The 15,602-nt window shown below is 32.4% G+C and overlaps 7 non-coding genes across 7 annotated transcripts; all 7 read left to right on the top strand.

The window, feature by feature from the left end:
• Nucleotides 1–926: 926 nt before the first annotated feature.
• Nucleotides 927–1,000, top strand: TRNAI-AAU (transfer RNA isoleucine (anticodon AAU)). Its single transcript has one exon. It is a non-coding gene; the product is annotated as a tRNA-Ile (tRNA).
• Nucleotides 1,001–3,515: 2,515 nt separating this feature from the next.
• TRNAI-GAU (transfer RNA isoleucine (anticodon GAU)) lies at nucleotides 3,516–3,589 on the top strand. The gene has a single exon. It is a non-coding gene; the product is annotated as a tRNA-Ile (tRNA).
• A 786-nt stretch (nucleotides 3,590–4,375) lies between these two features.
• TRNAI-AAU (transfer RNA isoleucine (anticodon AAU)) lies at nucleotides 4,376–4,449 on the top strand. The gene has a single exon. It is a non-coding gene; the product is annotated as a tRNA-Ile (tRNA).
• Nucleotides 4,450–5,238: 789 nt separating this feature from the next.
• TRNAI-AAU (transfer RNA isoleucine (anticodon AAU)) lies at nucleotides 5,239–5,312 on the top strand. Its single transcript has one exon. It is a non-coding gene; the product is annotated as a tRNA-Ile (tRNA).
• A 1,649-nt stretch (nucleotides 5,313–6,961) lies between these two features.
• Nucleotides 6,962–7,035, top strand: TRNAI-AAU (transfer RNA isoleucine (anticodon AAU)). The gene has a single exon. It is a non-coding gene; the product is annotated as a tRNA-Ile (tRNA).
• A 789-nt stretch (nucleotides 7,036–7,824) lies between these two features.
• TRNAI-AAU (transfer RNA isoleucine (anticodon AAU)) lies at nucleotides 7,825–7,898 on the top strand. Its single transcript has one exon. It is a non-coding gene; the product is annotated as a tRNA-Ile (tRNA).
• A 2,511-nt stretch (nucleotides 7,899–10,409) lies between these two features.
• TRNAI-AAU (transfer RNA isoleucine (anticodon AAU)) lies at nucleotides 10,410–10,483 on the top strand. Its single transcript has one exon. It is a non-coding gene; the product is annotated as a tRNA-Ile (tRNA).
• Nucleotides 10,484–15,602: the final 5,119 nt, after the last annotated feature.

Raw genomic sequence — 15,602 nt, 5'->3', positions numbered from 1 at the left:
CTCCCGGGTTAACTATCATTAGCACTTCTTCATATGCTGGACTTCCAGGAATTTGTGCAAAATGGCCTGTTAGCTCAGATGGTTAGAGCATGGTGCTAATAACGCCAAGGTCACAGGTTCGATACCTGTACAGGCCAAGTTTAATTGTTTGAAAAAAGATTAATTTTTCTTGTGTCTCATTTTTGACTGTTTATCACCTTGGATCAAACGCTGCTTGAAGGATTGGATGAATGCATTTGATATAGTTGTAGAATTAATTATTATTCAGAAAGCTCCTGGAATATCTATTAATGGTTCTAAGTTCTAACGCCAAGTAACTAAATCTCTTATTTATTGCAATTTATTGAGGTCATTTTTGTTTTGTCTTGTTGATGAAATATAAAGATAGTATGAATGTAAACAGCTGAATATAAGCTTTCCAACTATCCCGGGTTAACAATCGGTAGCACTTCATCATCTGCTATTTCTTCAATAGTATGCTATATATTTATTGAGCCTATTAGTTTAGTCTTTAGAGCATAAAGTTAACAATGCCAAGAACATACTTTCAATCAGTCTCTAAGCCAATACTTGATGCTCCTTTAATGTTGAAAATAGATGTATTTTCTTCAGTATCATTTGTATGTCTATATTTCCTTCGAGGGGAAGCTGACACAATGATTAGATGAATCAATTGCATATAGGTGATGAATTGTTATTTATTGCTAAAACACATGGAAAAAACATTAATGGCTCTAAGTTCTAACACTAAGTATGAAAATCTCTTTTGTATTGTAATTTTTCTAAAGTCATATTAGTTTCTTCATGTTGATATTATATATTTATAACTTCATGGTAAACCTCCGAAATTAAGCTTTCCAAATCTCCCGGGTTAACTATCATTAGCACTTCTTCATATGCTGGACTTCCAGGAATTTGTACAGACCGGCCTGTTAGCTCAGATGGTTAGAGCGTGGTGCTAATAACGCCAAGGTCACAGGTTCGATCCCTGTACAGGCCAAGTTTAATTGTTTGAAAAAAGATTAATTTTTCTTGTGTCTCATTTTTGACTGTTTATCACCTTGGATCAAACGATGCTTGAAGGATTGGATGAATACATTTGATATAGTTGTAGAATTAATTATTATTCTGAAAGCTCCTGGAATATCTATTAATGGTTCTAAGTTCTAACACCAAGTAACTAAATCTCTTATTTATTGCAATTTATTGAGGTCATTTTTGTTTTGTCTTGTTGATGAAATATAAAAATAGTATGAATGTAATCAGCTGAATATAAGCTTTCCAACTATCCCGGGTTAACAATCAGTAGCACTTCATCATCTGCTATTTCTTCAATAGTATGCTATATATTTAGTGAGCCTATTAGTTTAGTCTTCAGAGCATAAAGTTAAAAATGCCAAGGACATACTTTCAATCCGTCTCCAAGCCAATACTTGATGCTCCTTTAATGTTGAAAATAGATGTATTTTCTTCTGTATAATGTGTATGTCTATATTTCCTTTGAGGGGAAGCTGATAGAATGTTTAGATGAATCAATTGCATATAGGTGATGAATTGTTATTTATTGCTAAAACACATGGAAAAAACATTAATGGTTCTAAGTTCTAACACTAAGTATGAAAATCTCTTTTGTATTGTAATTTTTCTAAAGTCATATTAGTTTCTTCATGTTGATAATTTATATTTATAACTTCATGGTACACCTCTGAAATGAAGCTTTCCAAATCTCCCGGGTTAACTATCATTAGCACTTCTTCATATGCTGGACTTCCAGGAATTTGTGTAAAATGGCCTGTTAGCTCAGATGGTTAGAGCGTGGTGCTAATAACGCCAAGGTCACAGGTCCGATCCCTGTACAGGCCAAGTTTAATTGTTTGTAAAAAGATACATTTTTCTTGTGTCTCATTTTTGACTGTTTATCACCTTGGATCAAAAGCTACTTGAAGGATTGGATAAATACATTTGATATAGTTGTAGAATTAATTATCATTCTGAAAGCTCCTGGAATATCTATAATTGGTTCTAAGTTCTAACGCCAAGTAACTAAATCTCTTATTTATTGCAATTTATTGAGGTCATTTTTGTTTTGTCTTGTTGATGAAATATAAAGATAGTATGAATGTAAACAGCTGAATATAAGCTTTCCAACTATCCCGGGTTAACAATCAGTAGCACTTCATCATCTGCTATTTCTTCAATAGTATGCTATATATTTAGTGAGCCTATTAGTTTAGTCTTCAGAGCATAAAGTTAAAAATGCCAAGGACATACTTTCAATCCGTCTCCAAGCCAATACTTGATGCTCCTTTAATGTTGAAAATAGATGTATTTTCTTCTGTATCATGTGTATCTCTATATTTCCTTTGAGGGGAAGCTGATAGAATGATTAAATGAATCAATTGCATATAGGTGATGAATTGTTATTTATTGCTAAAACACATGGAAAAAACATTAATGGTTCTAAGTTCTAACACTAAGTATGAAAATCTCTTTTGTATTGTAATTTTTTTAAAGTCATATACGTTTCTTCATGTTGATATTATATATTTATAACTTCATGGTAAACCTCTGAAGTTAAGCTTTCCAAATCTCCCGGGTTAACTATCATTAGCACTTCTTCCTATGCTGGACTTCCAGTAACTTGTGCAAAATGGTCTGTTAGCTCAGATGGTTAGAGCGTGGTGCTAATAAAGCCAAGGTCACAGGTTCGATCCCTGTACAGGCCAAGTTTAATTGTTTGTAAAAAGATAAATGTTTCTTGTGTCTCATTTTTGACTGTTTATCACCTTGGATCAAATGCTGCTTGAAGGATTGGATGAATACATTTGATATAGTTGTAGAATTAATTATTATTCTGAAAGCTCCTGAAATATCTATTAATGGTTCTAAGTTCTAACGCCAAGTAACTAAATCTCTTATTTATTGCAATTTATTGAGGTCATTTTTGTTTTGTCTTGTTGATGAAATATAAAGATAGTATGAATGTAAACAGCTGAATATAAGCTTTCCAACTATCCTGGGTTAACAATCGGTAGCACTTCATCATCTGCTATTTCTTCAATAGTATGCTATGTATTTATTGAGCCTATTAGTTTAGTCTGTAGAGCATAAAGTTAAAAATGCCAAGGACATACTTTCAATCAGTCTCCAAGCCAATACTTGATGCTCCTTTAATGTTGAAAATAGATGTATTTTCTTCTGTATAATGTGTATGTCTATATTTCCTTTGAGGGGAAGCTGATAGAATGTTTAGATGAATCAATTGCATATAGGTGATGAATTGTTATTTATTGCTAAAACACATGGAAAAAACATTAATGGTTCTAAGTTCTAACACTAAGTATGAAAATCTCTTTTGTATTGTAATTTTTCTAAAGTCATATTAGTTTCTTCATGTTGATAATTTATATTTATAACTTCATGGTACACCTCTGAAATGAAGCTTTCCAAATCTCCCGGGTTAACTATCATTAGCACTTCTTCATATGCTGGACTTCCAGGAATTTGTGCAAAATGGCCTGTTAGCTCAGATGGTTAGAGCGTGGTGCTGATAACGCCAAGGTCACAGGTCCGATCCCTGTACAGGCCAAGTTTAATTGTTTGTAAAAAGATAATTTCTTGTGTCTCATTTTTGACTGTTTATCACCTTGGATCAAAAGCTACTTGAAGGATTGGATGAATACATTTGATATAGTTGTAGAATTAATTATCATTCTGAAAGCTCCTGGAATATCTATAATTGGTTCTAAGTTCTAACGCCAAGTAACTAAATCTCTTATTTATTGCAATTTATTGAGGTCATTTTTGTTTTGTCTTGTTGATGAAATATAAAGATAGTATGAATGAAAACAGCTGAATATAAGCTTTCCAACTATCCCGGGTTAACAATCAGTAGCACTTCATCATCTGCTATTTCTTCAATAGTATGCTATATATTTAGTGAGCCTATTAGTTTAGTCTTTAGAGCATAAAGTTAAAAATGCCAAGGACATACTTTCAATCAGTCTCCAAGCCAATAAGTGATGCTCCTTTAATGTTGAAAATAGATGTATTTTCTTCAGTATCATTTGTATGTCTATATTTCCTTCGAGGGGAAGCTGACACAATGATTAGATGAATCAATTGCATATAGGTGATGAATTGTTATTTATTGCTAAAACACATGGAAAAAACATTAATGGCTCTAAGTTCTAACACTAAGTATGAAAATCTCTTTTGTATTGTAATTTTTCTAAAGTCATATTAGTTTCTTCATGTTGATATTATATATTTATAACTTCATGGTAAACCTCCGAAATTAAGCTTTCCAAATCTCCCGGGTTAACTATCATTAGCACTTCTTCATATGCTGGACTTCCAGGAATTTGTGCAGACCGGCCTGTTAGCTCAGATGGTTAGAGCGTGGTGCTAATAACGCCAAGGTCACAGGTTCGATCCCTGTACAGGCCAAGTTTAATTGTTTGAAAAAAGATTAATTTTTCTTGTGTCTCATTTTTGACTGTTTATCACCTTGGATCAAACGATGCTTGAAGGATTGGATGAATACATTTGATATAGTTGTAGAATTAATTATTATTCTGAAAGCTCCTGGAATATCTATTAATGGTTCTAAGTTCTAACACCAAGTAACTAAATTTCTTATTTATTGCAATTTATTGAGGTCATTTTTGTTTTGTCTTGTTGATGAAATATAAAAATAGTATGAATGTAAACAGCTGAATATAAGCTTTCCAACTATCCCGGGTTAACAATCAGTAGCACTTCATCATCTGCTATTTCTTCAATAGTATGCTATATATTTAGTGAGCCTATTAGTTTAGTCTTCAGAGCATAAAGTTAAAAATGCCAAGGACATACTTTCAATCCGTCGCCAAGCCAATACTTGATGCTCCTTTAATGTTGAAAATAGATGTATTTTCTTCTGTATCATGTGTATCTCTATATTTCCTTTGAGGGGAAGCTGATAGAATGATTAAATGAATCAATTGCATATAGGTGATGAATTGTTATTTATTGCTAAAACACATGGAAAAAACATTAATGGTTCTAAGTTCTAACACTAAGTATGAAAATCTCTTTTGTATTGTAATTTTTTTAAAGTCATATACGTTTCTTCATGTTGATATTATATATTTATAACTTCATGGTAAACCTCTGAAGTTAAGCTTTCCAAATCTCCCGGGTTAACTATCATTAGCACTTCTTCCTATGCTGGACTTCCAGTAACTTGTGCAAAATGGCCTGTTAGCTCAGATGGTTAGAGCGTGGTGCTAATAACGCCAAGGTCACAGGTTCGATCCCTGTACAGGCCAAGTTTAATTGTTTGTAAAAAGATAAATGTTTCTTGTGTCTCATTTTTGACTGTTTATCACCTTGGATCAAATGCTGCTTGAAGGATTGGATGAATACATTTGATATAGTTGTAGAATTAATTATTATTCTGAAAGCTCCTGAAATATCTATTAATGGTTCTAAGTTCTAACGCCAAGTAACTAAATCTCTTATTTATTGCAATTTATTGAGGTCATTTTTGTTTTGTCTTGTTGATGAAATATAAAGATAGTATGAATGTAAACAGCTGAATATAAGCTTTCCAACTATCCTGGGTTAACAATCGGTAGCACTTCATCATCTGCTATTTCTTCAATAGTATGCTATGTATTTATTGAGCCTATTAGTTTAGTCTGTAGAGCATAAAGTTAAAAATGCCAAGGACATACTTTCAATCAGTCTCCAAGCCAATACTTGATGCTCCTTTAATGTTGAAAATAGATGTATTTTCTTCTGTATAATGTGTATGTCTATATTTGCTTTGAGGGGAAGCTGATAGAATGTTTAGATGAATCAATTGCATATAGGTGATGAATTGTTATTTATTGCTAAAACACATGGAAAAAACATTAATGGTTCTAAGTTCTAACACTAAGTATGAAAATCTCTTTTGTATTGTAATTTTTCTAAAGTAATATTAGTTTCTTCATGTTGATAATTTATATTTATAACTTCATGGTACACCTCTGAAATGAAGCTTTCCAAATCTCCCGGGTTAACTATCATTAGCACTTCTTCATATGCTGGACTTCCAGGAATTTGTGCAAAATGGCCTGTTAGCTCAGATGGTTAGAGCGTGGTGCTAATAACGCCAAGGTCACAGGTCCGATCCCTGTACAGGCCAAGTTTAATTGTTTGTAAAAAGATAATTTCTTGTGTCTCATTTTTGACTGTTTATCACCTTGGATCAAAAGCTACTTGAAGGATTGGATGAATACATTTGATATAGTTGTAGAATTAATTATCATTCTGAAAGCTCCTGGAATATCTATAATTGGTTCTAAGTTCTAACGCCAAGTAACTAAATCTCTTATTTATTGCAATTTATTGAGGTCATTTTTGTTTTGTCTTGTTGAAGAAATATAAAGATAGTATGAATGAAAACAGCTGAATATAAGCTTTCCAACTATCCCGGGTTAACAATCAGTAGCACTTCATCATCTGCTATTTCTTCAATAGTATGCTATATATTTAGTGAGCCTATTAGTTTAGTCTTTAGAGCATAAAGTTAAAAATGCCAAGGACATACTTTCAATCAGTCTCCAAGCCAATAAGTGATGCTCCTTTAATGTTGAAAATAGATGTATTTTCTTCAGTATCATTTGTATGTCTATATTTCCTTCGAGGGGAAGCTGACACAATGATTAGATGAATCAATTGCATATAGGTGATGAATTGTTATTTATTGCTAAAACACATGGAAAAAACATTAATGGCTCTAAGTTCTAACACTAAGTATGAAAATCTCTTTTGTATTGTAATTTTTCTAAAGTCATATTAGTTTCTTCATGTTGATATTATATATTTATAACTTCATGGTAAACCTCCGAAATTAAGCTTTCCAAATCTCCCGGGTTAACTATCATTAGCACTTCTTCATATGCTGGACTTCCAGGAATTTGTGCAGACCGGCCTGTTAGCTCAGATGGTTAGAGCGTGGTGCTAATAACGCCAAGGTCACAGGTTCGATCCCTGTACAGGCCAAGTTTAATTGTTTGAAAAAAGATTAATTTTTCTTGTGTCTCATTTTTGACTGTTTATCACCTTGGATCAAACGATGCTTGAAGGATTGGATGAATACATTTGATATAGTTGTAGAATTAATTATTATTCTGAAAGCTCCTGGAATATCTATTAATGGTTCTAAGTTCTAACACCAAGTAACTAAATTTCTTATTTATTGCAATTTATTGAGGTCATTTTTGTTTTGTCTTGTTGATGAAATATAAAAATAGTATGAATGTAAACAGCTGAATATAAGCTTTCCAACTATCCCGGGTTAACAATCAGTAGCACTTCATCATCTGCTATTTCTTCAATAGTATGCTATATATTTAGTGAGCCTATTAGTTTAGTCTTCAGAGCATAAAGTTAAAAATGCCAAGGACATACTTTCAATCCGTCGCCAAGCCAATACTTGATGCTCCTTTAATGTTGAAAATAGATGTATTTTCTTCTGTATCATGTGTATCTCTATATTTCCTTTGAGGGGAAGCTGATAGAATGATTAAATGAATCAATTGCATATAGGTGATGAATTGTTATTTATTGCTAAAACACATGGAAAAAACATTAATGGTTCTAAGTTCTAACACTAAGTATGAAAATCTCTTTTGTATTGTAATTTTTTTAAAGTCATATAAGTTTCTTCATGTTGATATTATATATTTATAACTTCATGGTAAACCTCTGAAGTTAAGCTTTCCAAATCTCCCGGGTTAACTATCATTAGCACTTCTTCATATGCTGGACTTCCAGTAACTTGTACAAAATGGCCTGTTAGCTCAGATGGTTAGAGCGTGGTGCTAATAACGCCAAGGTCACAGGTTCGATCCCTGTACAGGCCAAGTTTAATTGCTTGTAAAAAGATAAATGTTTCTTGTGTCTCATTTTTGACTGTTTATCACCTTGGATCAAATGCTGCTTGAAGGATTGGATGAATACATTTGATATAGTTGTAGAATTAATTATTATTCTGAAAGCTCCTGAAATATCTATTAATGGTTCTAAGTTCTAACGCCAAGTAACTAAATCTCTTATTTATTGCAATTTATTGAGGTCATTTTTGTTTTGTCTTGTTGATGAAATATAAAGATAGTATGAATGTAAACAGCTGAATATAAGCTTTCCAACTATCCTGGGTTAACAATCGGTAGCACTTCATCATCTGCTATTTCTTCAATAGTATGCTATGTATTTATTGAGCCTATTAGTTTAGTCTGTAGAGCAAAAGTTAAAAATGCCAAGGACATACTTTCAATCAGTCTCCAAGCCAATACTTGATGCTCCTTTAATGTTGAAAATAGATGTATTTTCTTCTGTATAATGTGTATGTCTATATTTCCTTTGAGGGGAAGCTGATAGAATGTTTAGATGAATCAATTGCATATAGGTGATGAATTGTTATTTATTGCTAAAACACATGGAAAAAACATTAATGGTTCTAAGTTCTAACACTAAGTATGAAAATCTCTTTTGTATTGTAATTTTTCTAAAGTCATATTAGTTTCTTCATGTGGATAATTTATATTTATAACTTCATGGTACACCTCTGAAATGAAGCTTTCCAAATCTCCCGGGTTAACTATCATTAGCACTTCTTCATATGCTGGACTTCCAGGAATTTGTGCAAAATGGCCTGTTAGCTCAGATGGTTAGAGCGTGGTGCTAATAACGCCAAGGTCACAGGTCCGATCCCTGTACAGGCCAAGTTTAATTGTTTGTAAAAAGATAATTTCTTGTGTCTCATTTTTGACTGTTTATCACCTTGGATCAAAAGCTACTTGAAGGATTGGATGAATACATTTGATATAGTTGTAGAATTAATTATCATTCTGAAAGCTCCTGGAATATCTATAATTGGTTCTAAGTTCTAACGCCAAGTAACTAAATCTCTTATTTATTGCAATTTATTGAGGTCATTTTTGTTTTGTCTTGTTGATGAAATATAAAGATAGTATGAATGAAAACAGCTGAATATAAGCTTTCCAACTATCCCGGGTTAACAATCAGTAGCACTTCATCATCTGCTATTTCTTCAATAGTATGCTATATATTTAGTGAGCCTATTAGTTTAGTCTTTAGAGCATAAAGTTAAAAATGCCAAGGACATACTTTCAATCAGTCTCCAAGCCAATAAGTGATGCTCCTTTAATGTTGAAAATAGATGTATTTTCTTCTGTATAATGTGTATGTCTATATTTCCTTTGAGGGGAAGCTGATAGAATGATTAGATGAATCAATTGCATATAGGTGATGAATTGTTATTTATTGCTAAAACACATGGAAAAAACATTAATGGTTCTAAGTTCTAACACTAAGTATGAAAATCTCTTTTGTATTGTAATTTTTCTAAAGTCATATTAGTTTCTTCATGTTGATAATTTATATTTATAACTTCATGGTACACCTCCGAAATTAAGCTTTCCAAATCTCCCGGGTTAACTATCATTAGCACTTCTTCATATGCTGGACTTCCAGGAATTTGTGCAAAATGGCCTGTTAGCTCAGATGGTTAGAGCATGGTGCTAATAACGCCAAGGTCACAGGTTCGATACCTGTACAGGCCAAGTTTAATTGTTTGAAAAAAGATTAATTTTTCTTGTGTCTCATTTTTGACTGTTTATCACCTTGGATCAAACGCTGCTTGAAGGATTGGATGAATGCATTTGATATAGTTGTAGAATTAATTATTATTCAGAAAGCTCCTGGAATATCTATTAATGGTTCTAAGTTCTAACGCCAAGTAACTAAATCTCTTATTTATTGCAATTTATTGCGGTCATTTTTGTTTTGTCTTGTTGATGAAATATAAAGATAGTATGAATGTAAACAGCTGAATATAAGCTTTCCAACTATCCCGGGTTAACAATCGGTAGCACTTCATCATCTGCTATTTCTTCAATAGTATGCTATATATTTATTGAGCCTATTAGTTTAGTCTTTAGAGCATAAAGTTAACAATGCCAAGAACATACTTTCAATCAGTCTCTAAGCCAATACTTGATGCTCCTTTAATGTTGAAAATAGATGTATTTTCTTCAGTATCATTTGTATGTCTATATTTCCTTCGAGGGGAAGCTGACACAATGATTAGATGAATCAATTGCATATAGGTGATGAATTGTTATTTATTGCTAAAACACATGGAAAAAACATTAATGGCTCTAAGTTCTAACACTAAGTATGAAAATCTCTTTTGTATTGTAATTTTTCTAAAGTCATATTAGTTTCTTCATGTTGATATTATATATTTATAACTTCATGGTAAACCTCCGAAATTAAGCTTTCCAAATCTCCCGGGTTAACTATCATTAGCACTTCTTCATATGCTGGACTTCCAGGAATTTGTACAGACCGGCCTGTTAGCTCAGATGGTTAGAGCGTGGTGCTAATAACGCCAAGGTCACAGGTTCGATCCCTGTACAGGCCAAGTTTAATTGTTTGAAAAAAGATTAATTTTTCTTGTGTCTCATTTTTGACTGTTTATCACCTTGGATCAAACGATGCTTGAAGGATTGGATGAATACATTTGATATAGTTGTAGAATTAATTATTATTCTGAAAGCTCCTGGAATATCTATTAATGGTTCTAAGTTCTAACACCAAGTAACTAAATCTCTTATTTATTGCAATTTATTGAGGTCATTTTTGTTTTGTCTTGTTGATGAAATATAAAAATAGTATGAATGTAATCAGCTGAATATAAGCTTTCCAACTATCCCGGGTTAACAATCAGTAGCACTTCATCATCTGCTATTTCTTCAATAGTATGCTATATATTTAGTGAGCCTATTAGTTTAGTCTTCAGAGCATAAAGTTAAAAATGCCAAGGACATACTTTCAATCCGTCTCCAAGCCAATACTTGATGCTCCTTTAATGTTGAAAATAGATGTATTTTCTTCTGTATCATGTGTATCTCTATATTTCCTTTGAGGGGAAGCTAATAGAATGATTAAATGAATCAATTGCATACAGGTGATGAATTGTTATTTATTGCTTAAACACATGGAAAAAACATTAATGGTTCTAAGTTCTAACACTAAGTATGAAAATCTCTTTTGTATTGTACATTTTTTAAAGTCATATAAGTTTCTTCATGTTGATATTATATATTTATAACTTCATGGTAAACCTCTGAAGTTAAGCTTTCCAAATCTCCCGGGTTAACTATCATTAGCACTTCTTCATATGCTGGACTTCCAGCAATTTGTGCAAAATGGCCTGTTAGCTCAGATGGTTAGAGCGTGGTGCTAATAACGCCAAGGTCACAGGTTTGATCCCTGTACAGGCCAAGTTTAATTGTTTGTAAAAAGATAAATGTTTCTTGTGTCTCATTTTTGACTGTTTATCACCTTGGATCAAATGCTGCTTGAAGGATTGGATGAATACATTTGATATAGTTGTAGAATTAATTATTATTCTGAAAGCTCCTGAAATATCTATTAATGGTTCTAAGTTCTAACGCCAAGTAACTAAATCTCTTATTTATTGCAATTTATTGAGGTCATTTTTGTTTTGTCTTGTTGATGAAATATAAAGATAGTATGAATGTAAACAGCTGAATATAAGCTTTCCAACTATCCCGGGTTAACAATCGGTAGCACTTCATCATCTGCTATTTCTTCAATAGTATGCTATGTATTTATTGAGCCTATTAGTTTAGTCTGTAGAGCATAAAGTTAAAAATGCCAAGGACATACTTTCAATCAGTCTCCAAGCCAATACTTGATGCTCCTTTAATGTTGAAAATAGATGTATTTTCTTCTGTATAATGTGTATGTCTATATTTCCTTTGAGGGGAAGCTGATAGAATGTTTAGATGAATCAATTGCATATAGGTGATGAATTGTTATTTATTGCTAAAACACATGGAAAAAACATGAATGGTTCTAAGTTCTAACACTAAGTATGAAAATCTCTTTTGTATTGTAATTTTTCTAAAGTCATATTAGTTTCTTCATGTTGATAATTTATATTTATAACTTCATGGTACACCTCTGAAATGAAGCTTTCCAAATCTCCCGGGTTAACTATCATTAGCACTTCTTCATATGCTGGACTTCCAGGAATTTGTGCAAAATGGCCTGTTAGCTCAGATGGTTAGAGCGTGGTGCTAATAACGCCAAGGTCACAGGTCCGATCCCTGTACAGGCCAAGTTTAATTGTTTGTAAAAAGATAAATTTTTCTTGTGTCTCATTTTTGACTGTTTATCACCTTGGAACAAAAGCTACTTGAAGGATTGGATGAATACATTTGATATAGTTGTAGAATTAATTATCATTCTGAAAGCTCCTGGAATATCTATAATTGGTTCTAAGTTCTAACGCCAAGTAACTAAATCTCTTATTTATTGCAATTTATTGAGGTCATTTTTGTTTTGTCTTGTTGATGAAATATAAAGATAGTATGAATGTAAACAGCTGAATATAAGCTTTCCAACTATCCCGGGTTAACAATCAGTAGCACTTCATCATCTGCTATTTCTTCAATAGTATGCTATATATTTAGTGAGCCTATTAGTTTAGTCTTTAGAGCATAAAGTTAAAAATGCCAAGGACATACTTTCAATCAGTCTCCAAGCCAATAAGTGATGCTCGTTGAATGTTGAAAATAGATGTATTATCTTCTGTATAATGTGTATGTCTATATTTCCTTTGAGGGGAAGCTGATAGAATGATTAGATGAATCAATTGCATATAGGTGATGAATTGTTATTTATTGCTAAAACACATGGAAAAAACATTAATGGTTCTAAGTTCTAACACTAAGTATGAAAATCTCTTTTGTATTGTAATTTTTCTAAAGTCATATTAGTTTCTTCATGTTGATATTATATATTTATAACTTCATGGTAAACCTCCGAAATTAAGCTTTCCAAATCTCCCGGGTTAACTATCATTAGCACTTCTTCATATGCTGGACTTCCAGGAATTTGTACAGACCGGCCTGTTAGCTCAGATGGTTAGAGCGTGGTGGTAATAACGCCAAGGTCACAGGTTCGATCCCTGTACAGGCCAAGTTTAATTGTTTGAAAAAAGATGAATTTTTCTTGTGTCTCATTTTTGACTGTTTATCACCTTGGATCAAACGATGCTTGAAGGATTGGATGAATACATTTGATATAGTTGTAGAATTAATTATTATTCTGAAAGCTCCTGGAATATCTATTAATTGTTCTACGTTCTAACACCAAGTAACTAAATCTCTTATTTATTGCAATTTATTGAGGTCATTTTTGTTTTGTCTTGTTGATGAAATATAAAAATAGTATGAATGTAAACAGCTGAATATAAGCTTTCCAACTATCCCGGGTTAACAATCAGTAGCACTTCATCATCTGCTATTTCTTCAATAGTATGCTATATATTTAGTGAGCCTATTAGTTTAGTCTTCAGAGCATAAAGTTAAAAATGCCAAGGACATACTTTCAATCCGTCTCCAAGCCAATACTTGATGCTCCTTTAATGTTGAAAATAGATGTATTTTCTTCTGTATCATGTGTATCTCTATATTTCCTTTGAGGGGAAGCTAATAGAATGATTAAATGAATCAATTGCATATAGGTGATGAATTGTTATTTATTGCTTAAACACATGGAAAAAACATTAATGGTTCTAAGTTCTAACACTAAGTATGAAAATCTCTTTTGTATTGTAAATTTTTTAAAGTCATATAAGTTTCTTCATGTTGATATTATATATTTATAACTTCATGGTAAACCTCTGAAGTTAAGCTTTCCAAATCTCCCGGGTTAACTATCATTAGCACTTCTTCATATGCTGGACTTCCAGCAATTTGTGCAAAATGGCCTGTTAGCTCAGATGGTTAGAGCGTGGTGCTAATAACGCCAAGGTCACAGGTTTGATCCCTGTACAGGCCAAGTTTAATTGTTTGTAAAAAGATAAATGTTTCTTGTGTCTCATTTTTGACTGTTTATCACCTTAGATCAAATGCTGCTTGAAGGATTGGATGAATACATTTGATATAGTTGTAGAATTAATTATTATTCTGAAAGCTCCTGAAATATCTATTAATGGTTCTAAGTTCTAACGCCAAGTAACTAAATCTCTTATTTATTGCAATTTATTGAGGTCATTTTTGTTTTGTCTTGTTGATGAAATATAAAGATAGTATGAATGTAAACAGCTGAATATAAGCTTTCCAACTATCCCGGGTTAACAATCGGTAGCACTTCATCATCTGCTATTTCTTCAATAGTATGCTATGTATTTATTGAGCCTATTAGTTTAGTCTGTAGAGCATAAAGTTAAAAATGCCAAGGACATACTTTCAATCAGTCTCCAAGCCAATACTTGATGCTCCTTTAATGTTGAAAATAGATGTATTTTCTTCTGTATAATGTGTATGTCTATATTTCCTTTGAGGGGAAGCTGATAGAATGTTTAGATGAATCAATTGCATATAGGTGATGAATTGTTATTTATTGCTAAAACACATGGAAAAAACATGAATGGTTCTAAGTTCTAACACTAAGTATGAAAATCTCTTTTGTATTGTAATTTTTCTAAAGTCATATTAGTTTCTTCATGTTGATAATTTATATTTATAACTTCATGGTACACCTCTGAAATGAAGCTTTCCAAATCTCCCGGGTTAACTATCATTAGCACTTCTTCATATGCTGGACTTCCAGGAATTTGTGCAAAATGGCCTGTTAGCTCAGATGGTTAGAGCGTGGTGCTAATAACGCCAAGGTCACAGGTCCGATCCCTGTACAGGCCAAGTTTAATTGTTTGTAAAAAGATAAATTTTTCTTGTGTCTCATTTTTGACTGTTTATCACCTTGGAACAAAAGCTACTTGAAGGATTGGATGAATACATTTGATATAGTTGTAGAATTAATTATCATTCTGAAAGCTCCTGGAATATCTATAATTGGTTCTAAGTTCTAACGCCAAGTAACTAAATCTCTTATTTATTGCAATTTATTGAGGTCATTTTTGTTTTGTCTTGTTGATGAAATATAAAGATAGTATGAATGTAAACAGCTGAATATAAGCTTTCCAACTATCCCGGGTTAACAATCAGTAGCACTTCATCATCTGCTATTTCTTCAATAGTATGCTATATATTTAGTGAGCCTATTAGTTTAGTCTTTAGAGCATAAAGTTAAAAATGCCAAGGACATACTTTCAATCAGTCTCCAAGCCAATAAGTGATGCTCCTTTAATGTTGAAAATAGATGTATTATCTTCTGTATAATGTGTATGTCTATATTTCCTTTGAGGGGAAGCTGATAGAATGATTAGATGAATCAATTGCATATAGGTGATGAATTGTTATTTATTGCTAAAACACATGGAAAAAACATTAATGGTTCTAAGTTCTAACACTAAGTATGAAAATCTCTTTTGTATTGTAATTTTTCTAAAGTCATATTAGTTTCTTCATGTTGATATTATATATTTATAACTTCATGGTAAACCTCCGAAATTAAGCTTTCCAAATCTCCCGGGTTAACTATCATTAGCACTTCTTCATATGCTGGACTTCCAGGAATTTGTACAGACCGGCCTGTTAGCTCAG

The sequence above is a fragment of the Lissotriton vulgaris genome, chromosome 4_1, assembly GCF_964263255.1.
Source record: "Lissotriton vulgaris chromosome 4_1, aLisVul1.2, whole genome shotgun sequence".
Lineage (NCBI taxonomy): Eukaryota > Metazoa > Chordata > Amphibia > Caudata > Salamandridae > Lissotriton > Lissotriton vulgaris.
This window is presented reverse-complemented; position numbering and strand designations above follow the sequence as displayed.